We start from the raw sequence: 26,158 nt of genomic DNA, 5'->3' as shown, positions 1-26,158 counted from the left end.
TATTAGAAAAAGTTGTGTCCGCTCAACTAGGCTCTTTCTTGCAAGAAAATGACATCTATGAAAAGTTTCAGTCTGGTTTTAGGTGGGACCATAGCACTGAAACTGCACTTATTAAAATCACAAATGATTTACTTTTAGCTTCTGACCAAGGCTGTATCTCAATACTAGTTTTACTTGATCTTAGTGCTGAGTTCGATACTATAGATCACACAATACTCTTAGATCGACTACAAAATTATACTTGTGTTCAAGGACAAGCATTAAGCTGGTTCAGATCATCTGACCGCTATCATTTTGTCTATTTAAATGGAGAAAAATCGATCATAACTCCAGTAAACTATGGAGTGCCGCAGGGATCTGTGTTAGGCCCTCTGTTATTCTCAATATATATGTTGCCACTTGGAAATATTATAAGGAAACATGGAATTAGTTATGCTGATGACACTCAAATATATATTTCATCACGGCCGGATGAAAATGCTAAATTATCCAAAGTGACAGAGTGTGTTAAAGATATAAAAGATTGGATGACGCGTAATTTTCTTTTATTAAATCCAGACAAGACAGAGGTACTACTTATCGGTTCAAAAAACCGCCCACAAAACCTCTCACAACCCATATGGAAAAGGTTTGCTAAAAACTCCTGTGATTCTTATATGTTCCAACAGAATATTGTAAGGGACATATATGCTTCAAAAACCACATATATAAATTGCATAATATTAATGTATTTTTAATCATATTATGTCATATATGTCCTACATACAACTAAAGCCATATAGATTTTCATGATGTAAAAACATAGGAAAATAATGCTTCAGTCTCCTCTTCTCTCCTCAACGACGCAGAATTGGTGCATTTCCTCTGTGAAATTCAGGTGTGTGCATGTTTTATTTTATCTGTATAATCATTAATGTGCTTTAAATCAATTTAATGCGAAAGAACATACAGAGACGCAAACGAGTTAAACGAGTGTCGACTCGCGTCTGTGTTTTCGCATGATTGTAACGCCTTGCATAAAAAACACACGACTATATTCCTAAAGATAATGAATATAACTCATTTGGATGATAAAATGTCCTCAGAACTGTGCACTGTTTGTTTATTGGCAGGTTATGGAGTCAGTCGCGTCGCAGCATCTTTCGGCTGTGAGTGACGCAGGACGGCGGTCTAAAGTTAGAGGTTCCCCCGCAGAGGCGAGTCCATCTCCGGGATGGGAAACAGCGCTGATCCGGTGGATACTGGATAACAGACCGGTTGATTACACTTGAATTACTTTAATGTTCAGGCCTAAATGTTTCATTTTTACTTCGAAAATGTTTCTTACATGAGTTTAAATGTAGGCAATATTGTATATGTGTTAAAAATAGTATAAAATATGCTGTATTGCTGTAGGCTACTCATCGACAATAAAGGCCAATGTCATGTAGTTATACTGGTGGTTGTATGGAATATTTTTACAAAGGTTTTGAGGAAATAAAAGTTAATATTACTGGCATATAAACAGTTAATATTACTCATAAATATTTGTTTTTAAATGTTTCCCCCCCCAATTATTTCTACTCAATTTTATTTGTTAATTTACCAAATGCAGTTACTCAGATCTATTTAATTTGTTTTACTTACATTTACTCAGTTAATACAGTGTATGTAATTGATTTCACTGCTTAAAAATCTAATCAATATTCTAAGTGTAAAAATGTTTCACCAAAAAAATTGAGTAAATCATATTAAAAGTTTTTAGAGTGCATCACCACCAGAGTTCATATAGAAAAACAAATTCCAGCCAATATGCAACATTTTAATCACTGTTCTAGAAACATATTTTATTCAACTTTGTTCATTTGCAATAATATGATATGATTTGTTCACAAACAACAGGCCCAGACAGTTCACAATTAATGTAAATACACGGTCTTACAATGTCATTGCTTTATAACTGCTCTTTCAAATCCTGTAGGAAAATTAACAGTCTTCATAAAGGTCAGTGATATTCTGACAGCTAGTAATCCTCGAGCCGGCTTCTGCACTGTACAATTTAAAGGGATACTCCACTTTAAAATGAAAATTCTGTCATCATATACTCACCCTCATGTTGTTTCAATCCTTTATGAATTTCTTTCTTCTGCTGAACAGAAAGGAAGATATTTAGAAGAATGTCAGTAACCAGACAGTTTCTGGTCTCATTGACTTCCATAGTAGGAAAAAAATATACTATGGAAGTCAATGGAACCAGAAACTGTCTGGTTACTGACATTCTTCTAAATATCTTCCTTTCTGTTCAGCAGAAGAAAGAAATTCATACAGGATTGAAACAACATGAGGGTGAGTATATGATGACAGAATTTTCATTTTAAAGTGGAGTATCCCTTTAAAAATTTGCCTACTGCATAAGTGAATCAGATGTTGGTCATCAAAACATGAAATCTGTATGAAACGCATAAACAAATGACACAAAATGTGTATAAATTCTATATGACTTTAATTTAACTAGCATATGATTCAATATAAGAACTTTAAATGATTTATATATGAATTTTATATGAGTTTTTATATGATTTCTACTAATACCATACACATTTGCACACTTTTGTCATGTAAAACTCATATAAGTCTTTTAACAGTATTCATATATAACGCAAAAATCTCCTACAAGTTGTATGTGTGCTATTTAGTATGAAAGGGGCCATAATCGGTCTGATTTTGTATAGGACATGTATTGGCCTTATATGAAACACATAAGGTAATTCTGGCCGATTTAAGTAAGGAAGATATATGGTTGCTGTATATAAACCATGCAGGTTTTTTTCATATGGGAATACAATTTTAACATAGTAGGATGTCCTGTTACTTTATCCTCTACAGTAAAAGACCTGGGTGTTATATTAGATTGCAACCTGTCTTTTGAAAATCATATTTCATGTGTTACAAAAACAGCCTTTTTCCACCTTAGAAACATTGCTAAGCTACGTAACATGCTATCTGTTTCTGATGCAGAAAAGTTAGTTCATGCATTCATGACCTCGAGACTAGATTACTGTAATGCTTTATTAGCTGGTTGTCCTGCATCCTCAATAAACAAGCTACAGTTAGTCCAAAATGCAGCCACTAGAGTTCTTACTAGATCAAGAAAATATGATCATATAACACCAATTTTAATATCACTACATTGGTTACCTATAAAGTCCCGTATTAACTATAAGGTATTGCTACTGACTTATAAAGCCCTAAACGGCTTAGCTCCAGTCTATTTAACGGATCTTCTATCGCCCTATAATCCATCGTGCTCTTTAAGGTCACTAAATTCTAGGCTTTTGGTCATACCTAGGATATCCAGATCCACCAAAGGAGGGAGAGCATTTTCACATTTAGCTCCAAAACGTCTCAGGTTACGACTGTAACCCTAGTTCCCTGAGAAGGGAACGAGACGATGCGTCAATGACGCTTTGGGAACGCTTCTGCGTGATTGCGTCTGAAGCACTTGTATCAACTAGTCCAATGGCGAGAGTGGGCGTCACGGGCGGGTGACGTGACGACCAGGAAAGGATAAAGGACATCCGGTTTAGAACCGCGCTAGCTTCGAAAAGGGCCGAAGCAAGTCGATCACAGGGATGTAGGAAGTATGGCAAAGTGACGCATCGTCTCGTTCCCTTCTCAGGGAACTAGGGTTACAGTCGTAACCTGAGACGTTCCCTTTCGAGGGAACTCGCGATGCGTCAATGACGCTTTGGGAACGAGAATGCCCAATACGCCATACGAAACAGAACCTGTCTGTGTGAATACTGCACAACTAAGACAAGAGCATTGAGAACCAGGGGAAACGCCCAGGTCGAAGTTGCAAAACCTTAGGAATGTGAGCGGAAAGGACCAGGCTGCCGCATACCACATTCTACAGGGATATCTACATATATAATAAGGCTTCTAAGCCGCCATACTCCTGTCCTGGTCTAAAAGCACCACGGAAGAAACAACCAAAGCCCCCCCCCCCCCCCCCCCCCCCCTCAGGGAAATACCAACAAAAGGGACATGATTGGCAATAAGGCTGCCATGTACACCTTCAGTGTGGAAGGGGATAACCCTGCGGAAACTGAACCAGCAGTAACTCCAGCACTGTACCAATCGGGCAGTAAACTAGGCCACACTGTCCGAGACCCGCAATATGAAGTGAAAACCCATCACATAAAGTTTCCTCGTGGAGGGAGCTCTGGAGTGAAGTATGGTCTCCACAACCTCAGTTGAGAGACCAAAGTCAATGAGTTGGGCCCCCTCAGAGGCCAAACCCACGGGATCCAAAATCTCTGGGCTGGGTGAAAGATCACCCAATCCACTTGAGACTGAAGGTCCCTCCTGACTGGAATCTCCAAGGGAGAGCCGTCGAGGAGAGACACCGGGTCTGAGAACCAGTAGGCACGGCCAGTACGGTTCTACTAATAGTATAATTATCCATCCCGGCGGACCTTCTCCAGAACTCCTGGGAGCAGAGTAATCGGGGAAAGATGTACAGACGTAGCCTCGGCTATGTCCATACCACAACGTCCAGCCCCAAGGGGGCTGGGTGTGTGAGGGAGAACCAAAGTGGACCGTGCGTCGTATCCTGAGACGTGAAGAGATCCACTTGTGCCTGACCATAAACCCCCCAAATGTGCTCCACCACCTCGGTGTGGAGCCTCCATTCCCCGGGCCTCAGCCCCTGCCTCAACAGGATATCTGCTCCAACATATTTATGTAAGAGACCACCGATGTGTTGTCTGGATGGACAAGCACATGAAGGTCCTTCAGGTCTGGGAGGAATGTCTCAACGCATTGAAGACTGCCATCATCTCCAGGCAATTTATGTGCCAAAAAAGATGACTCCTCCACAGGCCCTGGGATGAGCGGCCTCCTATTACTGCTCCCCAGCCGGTGAGGTAAACATCTGTCGAGATAGCAACTCGATGGCAAAGAGCTCCCAACACCGGAACCTGGGAAATGAACCAGTATTTCCTCCATATAACCAAGGCGCAGAGACACCGCTGCGTGATCTTGATCGTACGAAGTGGGTTTCCCCTCGGGGAGAACCCTCTGGTTCTAAGCCACCACTGCAAGGGTCTCATGTACAATAAGCCAAAGGGAATCACAATGGACCTGCTGCCAAGAGGCCCAACAGTTTCTCGAACTGTTTTACAGTGCGTGACTGCTCATGTGGGATAGGAACCAGTATTTCCTCCATATAACCAAGGCGCGGAGAAACCGCCGCGTGATCTTGATCGTACGAAGTGGGTTTCCCCTCGGGGAGAACCCTCTGGCTCTGAGCCATCACTGCAAGGGTCTCATGTACAGTAGGCCAAAGGGTATCACATTGGACGCTGCTGCCATGAGGCCCAACAGTTTCTCGAACTGTTTTACAGTGCGTGACTGGCCTAGCTTCAACTCTTTTGTGGCTGTGAGGATAGCAGCTACACGAACGGGCAATAGTGTGGCTCGCATCGTGACTGAATCCCATACCACACCAAGGAAAGTTGTTCTCTGTAATGGAGAAAGCACACTCTTCTTGGCATTGAGTCTCAACCCCAATTTCTTAATCTGAGCGAGGACGACATCTCGATGCCGAACCGCTAACTGCTCTGATTCCGCCAGAATCAGCCAGTCATCGATGTAGTTCAGAACGCGTAGCCCTGCAGCCTGACGAGGCCAGAGCTGCATCTACACACTTTGTGAACGTGCGGGGTGATAGCTAGACCGAATGGAAGCACCCGATAATGGTATTCTTTGCCCCCAATAGAAAACCACAGGAACTTCTTTTGTAGAGGGAGGATGGAAGTAAGCGCCTTTTAAATCTATCGTGACAAACCAGTCCTCGGATCTGATTTGAGTCACGATCTGTTTGAGTGTGAGCATCTTGAACTTGAGTTTCATGACTGCACGATACAACAGACAGAGATCTAAAATGGGACGCAGCCCCCCATCCTTTTTCGGAACAATAAAGTAGCGCTGTAAAACCCCGATTCTCTGTCGGGCGAGTACACCTGCTCTATAGCTCCCTTCGCTAATAGAGACTCTACTTCTTGCTCCATTACCAGAGCCTGCTCGGGATGTACTAACACGAGTAGCACCCCGTTGTAACAAGTTGGAGGAGAACGAAACTGGATTCTGTAACCTCTCTCTATTATCTGCAGGACCCATGGAGATATATTCGGCAGATTAATCCACTCTGTCAGAAAATCTACTAAGGGTACCAGTCTCTCGAGACTGGCCTCTGATGTTATTGTAACAGCCACTTCGGTGACCTGAAGCATCCTGGCAGGAAACAACCGAACTGACTGTTTTTGAACCCCCCTAAGAGGGTGCGAGTTTGACACGGTGTCGTGGTGACACTGAGCCATGTGCTCGCTGGAGACCGCTGCGCCCCGAGACCAAGGGTGCGGGGTTGGCAGAACGGCCTCCTGAGGGCACCGAGGTGGGGCGGGCACCGTATACTGAGGTGAACACCGCTCCACCCCGGTCGGGGTTGCCCCCAGAGGTCTGACACCAGTGGCATCAGGACCTTGGCCGAAGCCTTTTTCACAGAAAAACAGTCCTCAGATCCATCTTCTGCTTTAACGGCTTCTGTTGAGAATGCCGTTCTGGTCCCCAATCTTTCTGAGGGGGAGCACAGGAAATGACACTCTGCCTGTACAAGGAGTTTGTTAATGGCTAGTGCTGCTCCGCCCAGCAGCCCCATTTATGAAGTTATAAACTCCAAACTCATTGTACACAGGAGATTGAGATGGTTTTTAGAATCTTCAATTCCCTTAACTCGATGCTCAGCACATAATTTTACCATTTAATTCCTCCAAATAAAATGTAGTAAAAGATCAACCAGACAAGTTACACAGTCTGGATCAAATGCTGAACTTATACATGAATCTAACTAATGAAAGTCAGATAAGCAAATTTAAATGCAGCCCACTTATTTAATTCCTCAGAATCAAACAGCAAAAGATCAACCAGACAAGATAATATAGTCTGTGGCTGAATATATATTTATATATAAGCTTATATATAAAAATAGTTTCAACATACAATAAAAGAATCCTAAATTCGTAGCTTGCAATACACTATGTTTATCACTTTAATCAATGCATTGCATTTGTATAACCACTGGACTCTTATTGCAGTCTTTTTTTTTAAATAAACAGTAGCATGGGGAAACTCTTGATAGTGAACACACGTCGGTAATGTTCATGAATGAACGTATCCAGTCCACTATTATTGTTATTGCAGACCCCGTAATCTATGCGCTGCCTCAGCACACGCGAGATCCGAGATCGAGTAACAGAATCTTTATTGCAGACCCGTAATCTACGCGCTGCCTCAGCAAACGCGAGATCCGAGCCAAATAATCTTTATTGACTTTCTTCCCTCGAGAAGAAAGCCATCGGGAGCAGAGCTAAACTCTCAATAGTGCAAAAGATACACGTCGGGAATTTATGAATGAACACTGTCAGTCCCCTTATTTTACTAGAGCTGACCGTGCATGCTCCACTCCCAAACAAACATGAATCGTGTGTGTCCCCACTCGTAATGAAGCGAGGGCAGGGAGGAACACACAATCCAAAGCTGTTTGCTCCCCATACTCCTGTCTAGATATATATAAAATGCTTGTGGTTGTGGACATGCATCGATGCTCAGCACTCTACCTCCTCAGAGATAGACTGCTGAAACACCGGGCTCTCTAATCAGGACGGAAGAAGCCGCGGCGCGGGCTTCCGATCGCAGAGAGAGAGCGCTGGATCCCCCGGATAAAGGCAGAGAAAAGGCGGAGCCCGTCTCTAACCTCTCCGCGAGATCCATTTGCGAACCCACAATACCAACTTTCCGTGCTGCCTCGGCAACACGGGGTCGGTACTGCGAGGAACGCGAGCCTGAACACCCTCCTCAAAGAGTGACAAGCGGGAACGGAGCGAGTACGATAGTAACTCGCAATGCTCATAGTCCGCACCCTCGAGCGCTGACAGAACATGCTCCGTTCCAAACAAACAACACATACATCGTGTGTATCCCCACCCGTAAAGACAGAGGGCAGGGAGAAACACACGATATAAGGTTGTTTTGTTCGCCATAATATCTATGCTTGTGACAGACAACAATAAATAACACAGACAGTATAACACAGAGCGCTTGCTGAGGCACAGAAGCTAGCGCGGTTCTAAACCGGATGTCCTTTATCCTTTCCTGGTCGTCACGTCACCCGCCCGTGACGCCCACTCTCGCCATTGGACTAGTTGATACAAGTGCTTCAGACGCAATCATGCAGAAGCGTTCCCAAAGCGTCATTGACGCATCGCGAGTTCCCTCGAAAGGGAACTCTGGAATAGTCTTCCTGATACTGTTCGTTGCTCAGACTCGCTCTCCCAGTTTAAAACTAGATTAAAGACGCATCTCTTCAGCCAGGCATTCATATAATACTTTTAATCTTACAGTTAAATCCATTCTCTAGTTCATAAACGCCAGAGGAGAACTGGCTCCCGACTGAGCCTGGGTTCTCCCAAGGTTTTTTTTTTCTCCATTAGGTCACCTGATGGAGTTTTTCGGTTCCTTGCCACTGTTGCTTTTGGCTTGCTCATTTCGGGATATTTTGGGGATATTTAATTTGAATTATATCAATCAATAAATTCCATTAGAAACAAACCTTGTTGTATTATTTTAATTTAATACTGTGAAGCTGCTTTGATACAATCTGTATTGTGAAAAGTGCTATACAAATACACTTGACTTGACTTGACTTATTTAGAATCATAACTTTGTATGTTTTAGATATTATTTATGTAATTATTGTACCCTTAATCGATCATACATGTAAAATTGTACTAGTTTATCAATTATTATTACGCAGTTTAATTGAATACATATATAAAGATAATATAAATACACTTTAGAATCAATAGATAAAGCTATAAAATGACTGCATGTGAGCTTAAATGTTCAATTCTCTCTATACCTTTATCAACTGTATAAACTAAACAACTTTTACTTGCACTGATATAGCAAGACTTTTTCTTTTAGTTGTCCTCTTTCATAGACAGCTATTTTCTTCTTGCTGTGTAAATTTGTTTAAATTCTTTATATTTTTCAGTCTCTTAATATTCTGTAGTGAATCGCGCTGCTTCTCTCATGAGAAATGAATCTCAGTTTCCCTCTTTCTCAGCCTGTGATTGGCTGTTCGCTACTGATGTCACTCCTAAACTCAGGATCAAAGCCTGAGCTGACAGAGAATGTTTGCACATAGTACAGGCCACTGATGTTGTTCTTTGACCCGTTTCAACACACTAACTTGATCAGAAGCTCCACCCTCTTACAACACTAACCAGGAAGAGGCTGACTTGTTATTTCTCTTTCCTGCCATGCTGACTTTGTCTCGACAAAAGCAATAAAGAATCAGCGATCAGTGGAGTACGAAGAGAAAAACTTTAGAGAGGAATTTGAGAAGTTTGTTTCTGATCTTTGTGATTCTCATGGGGATTTGTTTTTTAAACCGTCATTCAGAAAGTTAAAGTAAAGTTTAGATTGCTGGAGCTCAAACAGTGAAAATGGCTTCACTAAATGTATCTGCAGAAGAACTTTCTTGTCCCGTGTGCTATGAAATCTTCAAGGCTCCTGTTATTTTATCATGTAGTCACAGTTTCTGTAAAGAGTGTCTTCAACAGTTCTGGAGAACCAAGGGATCTCAGGAGTGTCCTGTCTGCAGGAGAAGATCAAACTATCATCCTCCAGTTAATCTTGTGTTAAAAACCTTGTGTGAGTCGTTCCTGAAGGAGAGAAATGAGAGACGTTCATCAGGGTCTGAGGAGATCTGCAGTTTACACAGTGAGAAACTCAAACTCTTCTGTCTGGAGGACAAACAGCCTGTGTGTATCGTGTGCAGAGATTCAAAACAACATGACAATCATAAATTCAGACCCATCAGTGAAGTGGTTTCATCATATAAGGTAAGACATGTCATGGCCAGAGTTCGCTCAGTCCTCCGCTTCAGAGCCAGAAACATAGTGTCATCAAAGTCCTCCTCTGAGCTGCTAATTGAAACCATGCCACTCGCTCCAGATGAGGGAAGCAGGGAGCCCTGCAGGAGCAACACTCGTGGCACGGCATTTTGCAACAAATATCGCTCAAATTTGCTCTTTTAAAGGGGTCATATGACAGTTCTAAAAAGAACATTATTTCATGTATTTGGTTTAATGCAATAGGCTTACGGGGTTTTAAGTTAAAAAAGTCATTATTGTAATATTTATTAATTTTATTGTTGCTCCTCTATGCCCCGCCTTTCTGAAACACGTCGATTTTTACAAAGCTCATAGTAATGAAAAGCACGGTGTGCTCTGATTGGCCAGATTTGTGGCGGCGTGTTTGAATGAAGCGTTATAGGCGTGGCTAAACCTTAACTTTTACAAAGAATATCTCTTTAAGTTTGAGACTTTGAGCTTTGTAACACTGCAGATCTTAAACAGCCGCTAAAGAAAAAGAAAAACAAGAAATCACATCATATGACCCCTATAATAATGATATTTTCTCCTGATGAGTTGCTGGATAGCCGGAGGAGAAAAGCACAGAGCTGCAGGTGTCGAAGCGCCGTTAATCCGCTGCTTGAGGCTCGTTTCAACGGTGAGCAGAAAGGCTCCTATCTTCTTCTCTTCGGAGACAGTGAGGAGATGATCTTCACACTTGAAGGAGAAAACTTCTGATGAAAACAGTTTTCAGCGCAACTTAAATATGCAGTCGGCCCCGTCAGTTTTGGCGGGCTGAAAAGCCATTTGTCTGTAGAGGCGCACAGACATGAACCAATCAGGCTTCAGTATTCAGTGTTGATCTGATTGAACAGCTGCAGTGATCATGACTGGTTGTGTTTAGTCCAGCTGAACTACATTATAAATGCAGTTTCATAGATCTGAGGAATTAGTAACTACGGGGGCAAATACATTTTCACACCGGCCCAGTTGGTATTGGATAACTTTTTTGTTTCAATAAATAACATTGTCATTTACAAACTGTACTTTGTATTTACTCAGATTGCAATTTCTGAATCAATTTAGTATGAGATGTACACAAAAACAGAAGAAATCAGGATGGGGCAAATACTGGCATTATATGATCATATCACTGTATTGACTTCTCTTCACTGTAATCTGGTGTTTTAATGTATTTTTGTTCAATCCTAGGAGGAGATCAATACAGCACTGAAGTCCTTACAAGAGAAACTTCAACACAATGAAAGAATGAAAGCAGAGTTTGAGAAAACAGTTCAACACATCAAGGTGAGGAAACAGAAACGAGAGTCATTTTCATTACAGCTGTTGGATCACTATATACAGTTATGATTTGATATAATGGATAACAGTTTATTATTTCTGTAAATGACTAGTGTAACAGAAAAAATTCAGCATTACTTATATTCATTGTTTACAAGCTGTTCATTTCATTTAGTCATGTGTTTCTGTGAGGGTTTCTAACAGCTGAACGGACATGAAAGAACAGACATAAATATAGCTGCGAGCAGCGATTGCGGGCCCAAGCCAGTGGCACCGCCAACCTGGTGCCTTTAGTTACACTAAAGGCACCGGGGTGGCGGTGTCACTGGCTTGGGCCCTCCATCGCTGCTCGCAGCTATATTTATATTTTATTTTTTTTTGTTTTTTTCCCTATTTTTAATATCGAAGGGAAAAATTATCCTCTTCACATGCGCAAAAATGTGCTTGGAAAATTCACAGTGGAGCGGTGCTTACTGTCATTGTACGAATTGTACTACTGACTATTTAGAGCAGTGTAATCTTTATATGTTAGGTTGACCATTTTATTATTATATTTTATTAAGTCTATAATGAATAGGCTGCAATGTCAAGATTGCAATGCTGGAGTGTGTGTGTGTGTGTGTGTGTGTGTGTGTGTGTGTGTGTGTGTGTGTGTGTGTGTGTGTGTGTGTGTGTGTGTTCATGTTTTTCTGTCCCGGTGGGGACTTTAACCTGAATGCACACAGACTAATGGGGACTCGTATCACAGTGGGGACCTAAATAGAGGTCCCCATGGGTAAACAAGCTTCATACAGAATGAGTTTTTTTGGAAATGTAAAAATGCAGAAAGTTTTCAGTGATGGGTAGGTTTAGGGGTAGGGTTAGTGTAAGGAGATAAAATATACAGTTTGTACAGTATAAAAATCATTAAATCTATGGAGAGTCCCCACAAAGATAGTAAACCGTGTGTGTGTGGCGTGGGCGCGATTGAACAGTGGACACATAAAAACATACTCCGTCATTATACAGGACGACATTCAAACTGCAAAGTGTTAACTTATATTTGTGTACAGTCGCAATAAAACACAACATTGTGCTTTTGTAAAATAATTTCAAGCAATCAACCCCCGAAAGGCGCTAATTTTAAAATTAAACTAAAATGCTCATGGCTGCACGGGCATTCATAACGGTGCGCATCCACGGCGAGGAACGAGCAGAACAGAGTGAACGTTTTTCAGTTAATTCCTACTTCCATAGGAATTCATTTGAAACGCTCGCTCAACCACTATCAATGTCAGTGTGGACGAACATATTTTACTTTCGTTTTTAAGTTGGCGATTCAAAAGCCCCCAGCGGTGTCACACGTCGAATAACCGGTGGTAAAATATTCTCACCGTCACATACCTAGTATATTTTTATGTAGATACAATAGGCCTACCTGATTTTGAACACAAGAGGGCAGTATAGCCCTATGTATGACTTGACTTTTATGGGACTAAATAGTACAATTACTATTTTTAAACTTATAAATATTTATTAAATTGAAAAAAAAAAGAATAAAATGGGTTTAGTTGTGATATTTTTATACTTTTATATAGAAATAAATGGTGTTTAATTACATTTTTAGAAGATGAGGCTTTAAGTGTTACTTTACTTTAGTCCCTCACTATAGCAAAACCGTTTGAGATGTTTAATATCCGTTCACAATTTAGCATCTTTAATGTATCTTTATCATTTTGAAAAGGTTTGGTGTGAATAAAATAAACCAGTTAGGAAGAGTAGCTAAAAACTCATAGTCTGAAATATCCAAAAAATCCACATTCAAACCAAAATATCTGACTTCCTTTTGCTCTGAGCTAATGACTGTAAATTAGAAAGTTGTCCGGCTCGGTGAGACCAATATATATACTGATTTTTGTAACTGTAGTTAAAACTAACCCCCCCACTTTTGTCAAAAGCATGTTGAAAGTGACACACTTCCTGCTGCCAGTTGGTGGCGCTATAAATTTGACTCACAATAGTTACATCCATCTGATCGGTCTCTTACCACGAACACACTGCTAAAGTTTCATCAAGATCAGTTAATGTATGCAGAAGTTATAACACTTCGTCTCTCTCTTTTCTCGCCATCAATTTGTTTCCTCGCCACGGCCAAACCGTTCGATATATCAAAAATCCGTCCGCAATTTAGCATCCTCAATGTCTTTACTTCATGCTGACTGAGTTTGGAGGTGATTGAATGAATTCTCTAGGACAGTGGTCTCAAACCGGTTCCACGGAGGGCCTAGTGTATGCAGGGTTTCTCTTTTACCTTGAACCAAACTGATTGAGTAGGTCACTAATTGGTTAAGATCTCCTCTCACCTGGTAGTCTAGGTCTTAATTGGGCACTAATTGAAAGGAAAGACCAAAAACCTGCATACACTAGGCCCTCCGTGGAACCGGTTTGAGAACTCTGCTCTAGGAGGAGTACATCACATTCCACAGCAAGCGTTTTCCAAACAACCCATAATAGCCGACTTCCTGTTGGGCTGGCGTGAAACTTGACAGAGGGAAAGTTGTTCGGCCCCATGAAATCTATATGTGTACCGAGTTTCATATTAATTCATGCAAGCGTGTTTGATATATGGACTAATTTTTCAGACCCTGTTCAAGAGGGCGCTGTTGAGCCCCCCTGCCACGCCCGTTTCTGAAACTTTTCACATGTCTACTGGCTAATAAGTGTGATGTGTCTGTCGAGTTTCATCCAATTTCAAGCATGTTAAGAGTCTCAAACGCATCCGAAAAGAATATTAAAATGTGATGCGTTGCCACGGCAACAGTATCTAAGATATCAATAATCCTTTCACAGGTCTACATCTGCCGTGTGTCTACATTATACACATAAAGTTTGAAGCAAATCGGGTAAAATTAAGAGGGTGACTTCAAAGCATTTTGAAAGTGACACACTTCCTGCTGCCAGTTGGTGGCGCTATAACTTTGACTCACAATAGTCACATCCATGTGATCGGCCTCTTACAACGAACACACTGCTGAAGTTTCATCAAGATCAGATAATGTATGCAGAAGTTATAACACACTTCCTGTGTCCCATTATTCGCCATAAATTTGTTTCCTCGCCACGGCCAAACCGTTCGAGATATCAAAAATCCGTTCGCAAGAATTCATCCTCAATGTCTTGACTTTATTCTCACCGAGTTTGGTGGCGATCGGATGAAATCCCTAGGAGGAGTATTTCACATTCCATTGTATGCGTTTTCCAAACAACGTATAATAATCGACTTCCTGTTGGGCTTTTGTAAAACTTAGAGCACGAAAGATGTTCGGCCTGATGAGATCTATATGTGTACTGAGTTTCATATTATTACATGCAAGCGTGTTTGATTTATGGACCAAGTTTTCGGACCCCATTCCAGGGGGCGCTGTCGAGCCCCCCTGCCACGCCCCGGTACCAGCTTCAGCCCGGCCCTGATGGCCGCAGGTTCTGACGTGTGTGCAAAATTTCAAGAGTTTTTGAGCTTGTTAAGGGCCCCAAAAGTGGCAAAAAGGCAAAAAAAAAAATAATGAAGAAAAAGAAAAAGAAAAAGAAAAAAAAAAAATCCTTACGGAAACAATAGGGCCTTCGCCCTTTCAGGGCTTGGGCCCTAATAAAACCAGATGGGCCAGGAAGATAGTAGACACCTGGGCACGAGAAAGAGTTTTAGTCAAGGAATACAGGGTGTCGTTTAGTAATAAAGTGGGGTCCCATGCCCCCTCCTGAGGGAAGCAGGAGGTAATTTAGGTCGTAAATGAAGGCCTTTTGGCTTCTCAGGGATAAAGAACAGTTTGACCTGCCCAGGGGGTAGAAACCAGTCCAAACCAGCTAAAGGTATGGGATATCTTTAAGGAAAACTACAGAAACTGGGAAGGAGGGGTTATGATGTCAGAAACCTGTAAAAAATGTCTATGTTGTTGAGTCCAGTAGGTATTCTTTTTCGAAACTGGGTAGCTGCGGTTTGTGAAAAGAATCCTCAAAGAATAAACCTTTTCTCTTTATTACAATTTGCCTCCTGAAAGTTTTCTTACACCTTTTGATGCTGTTTTCATTTAACCTCTGAAAATTGCCTTTACACTAGCAGCAATCTGCTTCTAGATCAGTTTTATGTCGGGTATCCGAGTTTATCTTGGATATTAATGATGTGTGTCGATTGAGATGATTGAAGTGAATGTGCTCTGATTTCAGTCTCAGGCTGAGCACACAGAGCGTCAGATTAAACAGCAGTTTGAGAAGCTTCATCAGTTTCTCAGAGATGAAGAAGAAGCTACAGTCACTGCACTGAGGGAGGAAGAGGAGCAGAAGAATCAGAGGATGAAGGAGACGCTGGAGGAGATGAACACACACATCTCAGCTCTTTCACACACAATCAAAGACATGGAGGAGATGATGAAAGCCAATGACGTCTGCTTTCTGAAGGTCTGATTTCAGATCATTGGTTGATTGATTGATGATTGATTGAGTTCTTGATGATAAATGGTGTGTTTGTTCTGCAGGAGTTTCCAGTCTCAATGGAAAGGTGAGTGATCTGCTCCTGTCTCTGGTCTCTCTGGTTCTGATCCAAAGCCACTGCAGTTCTGACTCCTGAATGTTCTTCCAGAGTCCAGAGCTCACAGCCGGATCCACAGATGGCTTCTGGAGCTTTGATTCATGTGCCACGATACTTGGGCAACCTGCCGTTCAGAGTCTGGAAGAAGATGCAGGACATCGTCCAAAACAGTGAGTCTGACAGAAGGAGATCTGAGCTGGACATGATGGGTGGAGAGTTAGAGGCTCTTCATGACAGAGATAGATAGATAGATAGATAGATAGATAGATAGATAGATAGATAGATAGATAGATAGATAGATAGATAGATACGAGTTTGGTGTTTGTTAGGAGGTTACAATTAAAAAAAAATTGTCTCAGAATAATAATAATAATAACTAGAATGTACTTTTCCTGAAGAAAATGTGAGTGGTGCTTGCAGTGGCAAAACTTGAAACTAGGCAGATGCTGACACAATTAGCATTTTGCTAACATGATGCTAAAACATTTATAATGTTGTTAACATGATTAGCATGTTCTTAGCATTATGCTAACATGATTAGCATTTTGCACACGTGCTTTTAACCAAATGCTAACAAGATTGACATGTTGCTAGCATGATGCTAACACAATCACCATGTTGCTTGCATGTTTTAGCAAGATGCTAATATGATTAACATGATGCTAGTATAATTAGCATGTTTTTAACATGGTGCTAACGTGATTAGCATGCTGCTACTACGTTTTAGTTAGCATTGTTGACATGTTCCAACAGTTAGTTAATCGGTATTAGCATGTAGCTATTCTGCTAGCATGTGAAGCATGATGGAAGTCCTGTTTGCTAGCATTAGCCAAAGGAGCCAAGCAACATGTCTCTACTATGTTCTGGTGCTGAGATATAGGTCTTGCTGAACAGTTGCTAGGGTGCTCTGTTTAGTTGCTAGGGAGTGGCTTGGCAGCTGCCAATGATGTTACTTCAAAGGCTGCTTGCCAGTATGAATGATATAAACCAACCGCAACTCCTCTATGACATTCAGATTACAAGATATCCCTCTTTGGATTTGGGTTGCTAGGGTGCTCGACAATGGTTGCTAGGGCGTGGCTAGGAAGTGTTAAAGGTGATTCATGTTTATAAGTTAAACACAACTGACAGTCATAATAAACTAATTTAAAACAAAACACAGACTATAAGAGCCAATAAAATGAAGATGATCAGATGCTGAAGATCAGACACACACTTACAGTTCTTCATCTACAGCATAAATCTCAACAGATCTCATTGATTTATTGTTATTTAACTTTCCCAAAGTATCAGTTTCTCTTGATGGACACAAATGTCTGAATCTCATATTTAATGTTTGTAGTTGATGCCGTTAAACGCTGATGATAAAAACGAGTGTGAAACTAATAACAGCACTGACAGTGATCAGAGGAAAATGTGTTTGATCAACAGGACGAGTGTCATAATTCATAATAATCTGTGTTGGGTTCACTCTTGATCATTATATGAAGATCAGAATAAAAGCATCTGTTGATTGTGTCTCATCAGCTCCTGTGATTTTGGATCCAAACACTGCAGATCGACGTTTCGTCCTGTCTGATGATCTGACCAGTGTGACAATCACCTGGAACAATCAAACTTTTCCTGATAATCCAGAGAGATTTGACCGGTATTTCTGTGTTCTGGGTTCAGAGGGTTTTAACTCAGGAACACACTGCTGGGATGTGGAGGTTAAAGAGTGTGACTGCTGGACTCTTGGAGTAACTACAGCATCAAACCAGAGGAAGGGAAGTGATTTCTTCAAGACTGATGTCTGGAGTGTGGAGTACGGATGGTCTTTAGCTTCTAGTTTTCGTGTTAAACAGAAGCTTGATCATGTGAGAGTGAATCTGGACTATGACGGAGGAACGGTGTCGTTCTCTGATCCTGTAACTAACACACATCTACACACATTTACAACCACCTTCACACACACACACTCTTTCCATTCTTCTGTTGTTATGGCTCTCTGAGGATCTTACCGGTCAATAGTCAGTAAACGTCACTCCTGTAGATCTGGATCTTCCTGCTTTCATCATGTTTCCAATATTTACTCCATATCACATGAGTAAGAGTGCTGTTGATCTGAATATCAGTACGGTGGCTGTGATTGGGCCGTGATGATCACATGACTGATATCCAGCACTACAGCAACACTCAGATCAATAAACAAGAAGTTTTCATTTATATTCCACTTCACACAATTAGACCGATTAGAGACCGTTTTAGCATTCATGTTTTCAGGATAATTGACATTTACCCGATTATTTCAGTCAATGTGTGTTTATTAATTTCTAAACTTTTTGCATCATAATTATATACTATTATATCATACAATTAAACCAATTAAAGACCATTTTAGACAATTACAGACAAGTACAATGCAAAAAGTTCAAGACAAACACAAGGCTATTTTGTGTACTAAGTATTTATATTGTTATTTTGAGCTCAATCCTGAAATAAAAGGTTTGTAGTTCATGAACTCTTTGAACTACCAGGAAATCCCTTGATTGGCAAGTTGTTGGCATACAATATTCCACAAGTAATCACACTATCATTCACTATCACATATTTGAGACAAAAAACAACTAGCCTAACTTATATAAATGTAAAGCATTATTAAAGACAAGTAAACACTCAGTAACTAAAAAAATAACTAATAAAAAATTTGCAATCGCAACAAATCGATACAACTAAACAAAGATACGATTGAAATAAACCGTGTTTTAAGATTTTCAGGTTCAGAAACTGAAATCAAATGTAAAATAACACTGCACTTTATAAATAAAATATACATTACAAATATAGTTACAAAAGTTATTCAGTCAACTACGTGTGAATTTTCTCTTTGTCTTTTGTTGTTAGATTAGAGTTATTATTAATCTACTAATGGCTGCATTTACAGGATAACATCTATTAATAATTTTGTGAATGATTTCTTTTCCTTTATTAGAAATAACATATTTATATGGTAATGCCAAGATATACAACGAGGTTTAAGCCATTTTGATTTACATAAAGGATTGGATCTGACATTAAAGGAATTTCTTATAAAATTGTTATTAAAACGATAATCAAATCAGGAGAGACCATTTACAAAAAGTTGGGGATTTTGTGAGATTGTTAATAATATATACATTTGAGAATTGGGTTAAGATAATTATGCCATTGGGGATAGCCTTAATAACTTTGTTTAATTTTTTTTCATTTACAAAAAAATATATATATCTTGAAATAAAATGAGGGGAATTGTCATCATTATGTTAGTTTATCCGTGTAAGCTGTGTTCTATTATTATCCTCGTGTGTTTGCTTTATAAGTTCATCCCTCACATTCATTCTCTGTTCGGTCTATGTTGTATTTAGTGCGTGTTGCCCGTCCTGTCCTGGTGTTATTGGTATTACCCTCATTAAACTTTTCTAACTTTTCTACATTCTTCATGTACAACGACTTCTTATTATGAATGATATCACCATTGTTCAAATAAAACACCAAAACTGTGTTTGTACAAAAGTGAGCAGAACAGTAATGCTTGTTTGTGATAATTGGCCAAAGCAATAGGAAGTTTGCCAGTTATAGAAGGACATTGCAACAACAACAAAAAAATTAATAACTATATTAATAGTTTTTTTTTTTTAAAAAGGGAAGATTTGATTGAAAATAGTAAAATTAAGAACATTTAACCCACCATCAGATAATTTATCAAGGACACTTTTCTTAATGTTATGAGGTTTGTTTCTCCAGATGAAATAAAAGAGTAATTCCTCTATTGTGAGCATTTCTCCTTTGAGGCACTAATGAAGAGAGAAGAGCCGATCTCCAAATACATTCTGCCTCACTCACTATTCTCCCTGAAATATAGAGATCTCTTGTTAACCATGAGTTATATTTCTTCTGCATTTTTTCAATAACAGGCCTGAAATTAGACTTGACCATCACATCAGTGTTTTTAGTGATTTTAATTCCCAAATAGGCTACCACACTTTTAGCAGGAATATTACAGTGGATTAGTTGTTGTTGTAGGATCCAGACAAATTTAAATTTAATGGAGAGTTTTGAGAAGCTATTAATGGTATTCAAAGCCAAACCTCAGTACTATCATCAGGAATAATTGTCGTGTCATCATCAAGTTGCGATATTTGAATTTGTCTTTCATGATTTTCAATACCTTTTAAAGGGTGTTTATCATATTACTCAACACTTATCAAGTACAAACAAAGTGGAATATAATATGTATACAATAAATCATATATATTTGCTCTCTATTAAAACACATGCGTCTCTGTCAAGTCCAAGTTTGTGGTGAAGCTCTCCATCTCCAACTCCATGCCAATATTGATCCTTGTTTTATTTCTATGTTTTTCCCAAAGCTTGCTTGCCTCAATTGATCAATGTTTACGTTTTTTTTGGTGGAATTTCTGAACTCGCAATCAATAATCGTGATCCATGATGACTGAACGACACCATAACAGCATCTGCAATATCATAGATAGATATTGAAACAGCCGCTAATGAGGAATCTTTGTGTGACCGGGGATTTAGATTTACCACCAGGTTACATCCTCCCCTGCTACAAGTCAGCGTCCTCGATGACTCCCTTAATCACCCATTTCGGCATTCATAGCACCCTGTAATGCCTTTTCAAACAATGCAGTACCAATACTGGCCAATACTTGAGACACCATATCCGTGCTGACGTTCACTGCATGACAAGCGGACCTGGGTGCATGAAAAGGGTTAGTGTGAATACCCGCAGTTGCTCGCTTGCTTCTGCGCACAGCTGGAACTGGCAATTCTCTCTGGACTGGGTTATGCACTTCACCAGTCTCTAGCTCCTCCGATTGGACACGCTCAACTGGAGTTTCTGCATTCAGGACCACACCGTCAAACTCTGCAGGGTCTCCATCCGTATCCGCTGATACTTGTACCTGGCCACCTCGAGAGCTGTCACCTCTCAACCCTGAAGTACCCAGTGCCTCTGAGCGCATTGAAGGGTGTGCAGCCCCTCTCACAAAGGGTTGCTCCTCTACTACCACAAAATCTGGCTCAGAAGTCTCATTCACATCCAACACGACAGGCATTGCATCGGGCTCAGACTTCTTACTTCTAGGCCTAGGAGTGGGTACGGCACCTGGACGCAACTCTGACCTGTGAACCCTTTTTGAGGGCCCTCCTTCCAAAGGCTCAACAGTGCAAGTTGTGCCAACTATTTCCACTACTCAGTAAATGACCGGGCTCCAGGCGTCTTGAATCTTGTTCCTGCCTGGAAGCCGCTGGCGCAGATAAACCAACTCGCCCACACTGACCTGAGGACAAAATATCTTTTCATTTAGACGAGTCACTCTCTCCAGAGCCTTTTCCTCTGAATACTCCTTAGCTTTCTCATGAGCATATCTCAGCCTCTCTCGATGGACAGACAACCAGTCTTGTTTCCTCTCTGAGACCTCCTCGCTACCCAACAATGCATCAATGGGCAGATGTGGTTGTACCCCAAAAAGTAAATAATACGGGGAAAACCCTGTAGTAGCATGCGGAGTAACATTATAAGCATGGACTAACTCTGGCAAGTACTCAGGCCAACGCCGTTTACGTTCTGGTGGTAATGTACGTAGCAGATCGTGAAGTGTTCGGTTGTACCGTTCACACTGGGCATTTCCCTGCGGCCTATAAGGGGTGGTTCGGGTCTTCTTCACACCATAGAGTCTGCACAGCTCAGCAATTACCTCGCTCTCGAAATTACGACCTTGATCGGAGTGCAACCTCTCAGGAACTCCGTACTTCATAAACCACTCTTTCAACAAGGTTTTTGCTGTGGTATCCGCCTTTTGGTCTCTAGTGGGAAACGCCTGTGTGAACTTTGTGAAAACGTCGGTAACGACCAAAACATTTTCACGCCCATCAGAAGCAGGCTCTAGGACTGTAAAGTCCACCGCAATCACTTCCAGGGGTCTGGAAGCCAAGAATGCTCTCATAGGGGCACGGACTTTGGGCTGAGGCATCTTGGTAAGGATACAACGCTGGCACTTCTTTACCCATTCCTCCACATCCTCATACATACCGGACCAAAAACATCTCTGCTTCAACAACCCCAAGGTCCGCTCAATACCCTGGTGCCCCATATCGTTGTGCACGCTCTGCAGCACTTGTTTCTTTAAACAACCCGGCAACAACAGTTGCCAGAAGCACTCCTCAGAAGGGCCATCTACTACTCAATACAGCAACCCATTTCGTTCTCTTATGAGGCTCCACTGCTTCAGAAGGCACTTCACAGACCTGGACAGAGACTTTCTTTCCAGATGAACTGGTCTCTTTTTCCTGTCCCAAAACTCTCTAAATTCCCCCAGAACAGGGTCGCTTTTCTGAAACTCAATCAGCTGTTCCCTAGTGTAACCGGGAAGCGTATGAGTGTTACCTTGGAGACTAGTGACCGCTTCTCCGGCCTCCAACACACGGATTTGCTTTAACCTACAGCACTCAAGTCCCTTCAGAGCGAGTTCAGGTTCCAAGGCTGTACCTCGACTAAAAACACTGCAAATCGCTACACACTCATCCCAGTCAACATCAGGATCAGATTCAGGCTCCCCTGCAAACTCCTGCCTAGACAGAGCATCAGCTGCAGCGTTACTCTTGCCTGGCCTGTACTTCACCTCAAAGTTGAAGACAGACAACTGAGCTACCCATCTCTGTTCGATCGCTCCTAACTTCGCAGTTTGCAAGTGACAAAGCGGATTGTTATCTGTAATCACCTCAAACCAAGACCCAAGTAAATAGCCACGAAACTTCTCGACTACAGCCCACTTAAGGGCCAATAGTTCGAGCTTCATGCTACTGTAATTGCGATCGTTTCTCTCTGCGTTACGCAACCTTCTGCTTGCGTATGCAATGACCCGCTTCTTGTCATCCTGTACCTGGTACAGAATGGCCCCTAAGCCATTCTGGCTCGCATCAGTCTCGAGTATGAAAGGGCAAGTGAAGTCTGCAAAACCAAGCACAGGTGCCGTTGTTAACTTCCACTTCAACTGACTGAATGCATGATCACACTCATTAGACCAACCAGACCTAAAGTGACGACCACTCTTTGCACACCTGCCTTCACGCAAACATGCATTTACCAGATCATGTAAGGGTCCAGCTATCTTCGAGAAGCCCTCAATAAACTTCCTATAATAGCTGCAGAACTCTAGAAATGACCTCAGCTCCTTGACCGTTTCTGGGGTCTTCCAATTACTGACTGCAACAACCTTGTCTGGGTCAGGAGAAATCCCTTGTGCCGAAACCTGGTGGCCAAGAAATCGCACAGAGTCTTGAAGAAAACGGCACTTCCCCAACTTGACTTTTAAACCGGTGTCTGACAACAGTTTCAGCACCATCTCTAGTCTTTCCAGGTGTTCCTCAAAGGTCTGTGAAAACAGCAAAATGTCATCTAGGTACACAATCAACACCTGAAAGATCAGATCGCTCATAACAGACTGCATGAGACGCTGAAAGGTAGATGGTCCGTTGCAGACCCCAAACGGCATTCTCCGGTACTCAAATAAACCAAAAGGTGTGGTGAATGCCGTCTTGGCCCTATCCCGGTCACTCACCGCAATCTGATGATACCCAGAGGCCAAGTCCACCGTAGAAAAGAACTTCGCTCCCCTGAGGGCATCGAAGCTCTCATCAATTCTGGGTAGTGGAAATGCGTCACGCCTCGTCTTGGCATTGAGCTTTCGATAATCTACGCACAACCGTAGCGACCCATCAGTTTTGCGCACAAGTACCACAGGCGATGCGTAAGCACTCCCACTCTCCTGAATTACACCCTTTTTCAGCAACTTGGTGATGTGCTCTCTGACCTCCTGGTACTGATTTGGTGGAATTCGCCGGTATGGCTGATTCACTGGTACGTCATCAGTCAGATGTATCTCATGCTGAACCTTATCTGTATAACCCAAATCATCATCCTCCAGGGCAAACACGCTTGAATACTTGCCCAGCACAGCTTTTAAAGGTACAATATGTAAGAATTTTGCATTAAAATATCCCATAATCTCAAGGCCAGTGTTATATATTTTGTTAAGTTGATTACTTACAATATCCCAAATGTTTCCAACTATTTTTAAATCGTGAGAAAATTGTGATTTTAACCAAGGAAACGGGGCGTTAGAGCAGGGGGGAGCTGGGAGTCGCCAGTCAATTGCGTCATATCCGCGTTACCCTCGGTTTCCGCTCGTACTGCGTGAAGTCCTGGACAAATGCGGAAGTTGTAGTTGTAGCGTTTATCAAGCAACAAACGTTAGCTTGTTTCTTGCAGTCGTTATGGAACACAATTATTCTTTACCGATTGCAGCTGGTTCTGTCGACAAAGCATGCTTAATTTTATATTTTCCAAATGTAGCATTCGGTAATAGTTATGTTTATGTAAGGGAAGTATTATTGCTTTAGGATTGTGTTTAGTTTATTGACATTGTTTATCACGTCTGGTGTTTATGGCCATGTAAATAAATATAGCATGTGTTATACATAAAGATTAATCAGTATTTTGGCAAATGATGTGGGTATGTTCGAATGTACTTTTACTACAATTGTTTAGAACACGTAAAACTGCGGCGCGTTATCACAACAATGAATTCGACATACAGTAACATCTATGATAACCAATTTAGTATTAAACCTTACTTTTCTTGCGGTTAATTCATTTTAATGAAATAAAAGTATGATGAGGTTCAAGAGTCAGGAAGGAAGAAGACAGGGTCGGCGTGACTGGGACTCGTACTTTATTAAAATAAAGCAAAACAAACAAAAGTCGTGCACAACGCGCATTCACCGAGGCAACCGCGACGGCACAAAACAGTTAAAAAACGAGAGCTCGGATCCACCGGTTTTCCTTCTCTGCGTCCAATTTTCTCTTCAGTCTCTCTCTCGTTCCAGCGCCCGGCTTATAAGCGGTCTCTCCACGCGGATCACAGCAATAAGACACAGGTGTTCGTCATTTGCACTTGACCTACTTGCGTCCCGCTCGTCTCTTCTCTCTCCCATTACAGACCGCGCTGAACCACGCCCCCCTCGCCACAAAAAGCATGTCATTATAAAAATAGAACTTAGCCTTATCCATGAACATGATTTTTCGATTCCCGTCTGACTGATTTACATCCACGGTGGAGTTGAAAACGACAGTTCCCATCATTCCACGCTCCTTCACATCGTCATCAAGCTACGCCGTTGTTGTTGTTTGGAATGTAGCGCCCTCTAGCGGCCAAAAATTCTTGCATATTGTACCTTTAACTGAACCTGCTGTTCAGGTGTGCCTCCCATATCAACGTGATCCAAGACTGGCTGGGCCTGAGGCTCAGAACCATGACCTTCACCCATAGTGACCTGTTCTGTGTCTGCAGAAATTCGCTGGAACCTCACTTCACAGGACAAACCCACACTATAACCATCGACTGGAGACAACATACCTAGACGGGCCCTAGGCTGAAGCCAAAGATCTTCCTGAGACAAGTTAAGTACTCTCACTGGACACACGGGTAACTCTGATGTAATCAAGGTAGGTACTACAACTAAACCTCCTGGTAAGGCCGTATTTGCTGGTTCTACCAACCACGCTGAACCATCCTTTTTACTGGTTTCCAACCCCTTAATCAGGACAGTAGCTGCCGACCAAGCAGGCACATGAGCAGGAGTCTTACCCACGACCCGTGCAAATGAAACTCGCTCAACTAACTCAACTGATTGTGCCTGCTGGAAAACTGCCCTCCAGTCCGAATCCAGCCTACCACCCAGCGTGGTGTCAAACTCAGCATGAACAATCTGTCGGCACTTACTGATGATGTTCATTCCGATGAGCACGGCCACCGACGATGGACTAGGAGTTTCTTTAACGACCAAGAAACCACATTCAGGCAGGGTCATCCCCATAACTTCCACATCCAGCTCCATGTAACCCAAATAGGGAATGTCTAAACCGTTTGCTGCCGTGATCTTCAGCCAACCTGAGGTAGACAACACATCACTATCATCCCCAAATAGATGCTCTCGGAAAAACCCCTCAGTAATAGTACTGACCTGACTACCAGTGTCTAACAAGCACGACACTGGCACACCCTTGATTTTCAAATCCACCATAGGACACGTTCCAACAGCCCGTTCAAGAAACCTGTCCCGACTAGTTCCCTGAGGTGGTGAACAAGATACTACCCCTTGTGCAGCCTGACAGCCTGCAACAGAAGGACCTTGTTTTTCTGGCCCTTCAGTAGTCCTGGCAGCATTCCTGGGTCTCCCACCCCGTCTCACGGTGCAATGTCTAGCGATATGCCCCACCCCATTACATCTG

The 26,158-nt window shown here is 41.7% G+C and overlaps 1 protein-coding gene and 1 pseudogene across 2 annotated transcripts in view; both read left to right on the top strand.

Annotated features, from left to right (window-relative positions):
* The window catches only part of LOC307173266 (interleukin-17 receptor C), a gene marked incomplete at its 5' end in the record, with an annotated part of 390,000 nt that overhangs the window by 304,252 nt on the left and 59,590 nt on the right, over positions 1–26,158 (top strand). The window lies entirely within an intron of this gene.
* Positions 9,380–19,344, top strand: LOC307173279 (nuclear factor 7, ovary-like; annotated as a pseudogene). Its single transcript, XR_013824105.1, has 6 exons — positions 9,380–9,947; positions 11,172–11,267; positions 15,462–15,692; positions 15,770–15,792; positions 15,874–15,992; positions 17,350–19,344. The product of XR_013824105.1 is annotated as a nuclear factor 7, ovary-like (transcript).

The sequence above is a fragment of the Squalius cephalus genome, assembly GCF_949319135.1.
Source record: "Squalius cephalus genome assembly, chromosome: 16".
Lineage (NCBI taxonomy): Eukaryota > Metazoa > Chordata > Actinopteri > Cypriniformes > Leuciscidae > Squalius > Squalius cephalus.
This window is presented reverse-complemented; position numbering and strand designations above follow the sequence as displayed.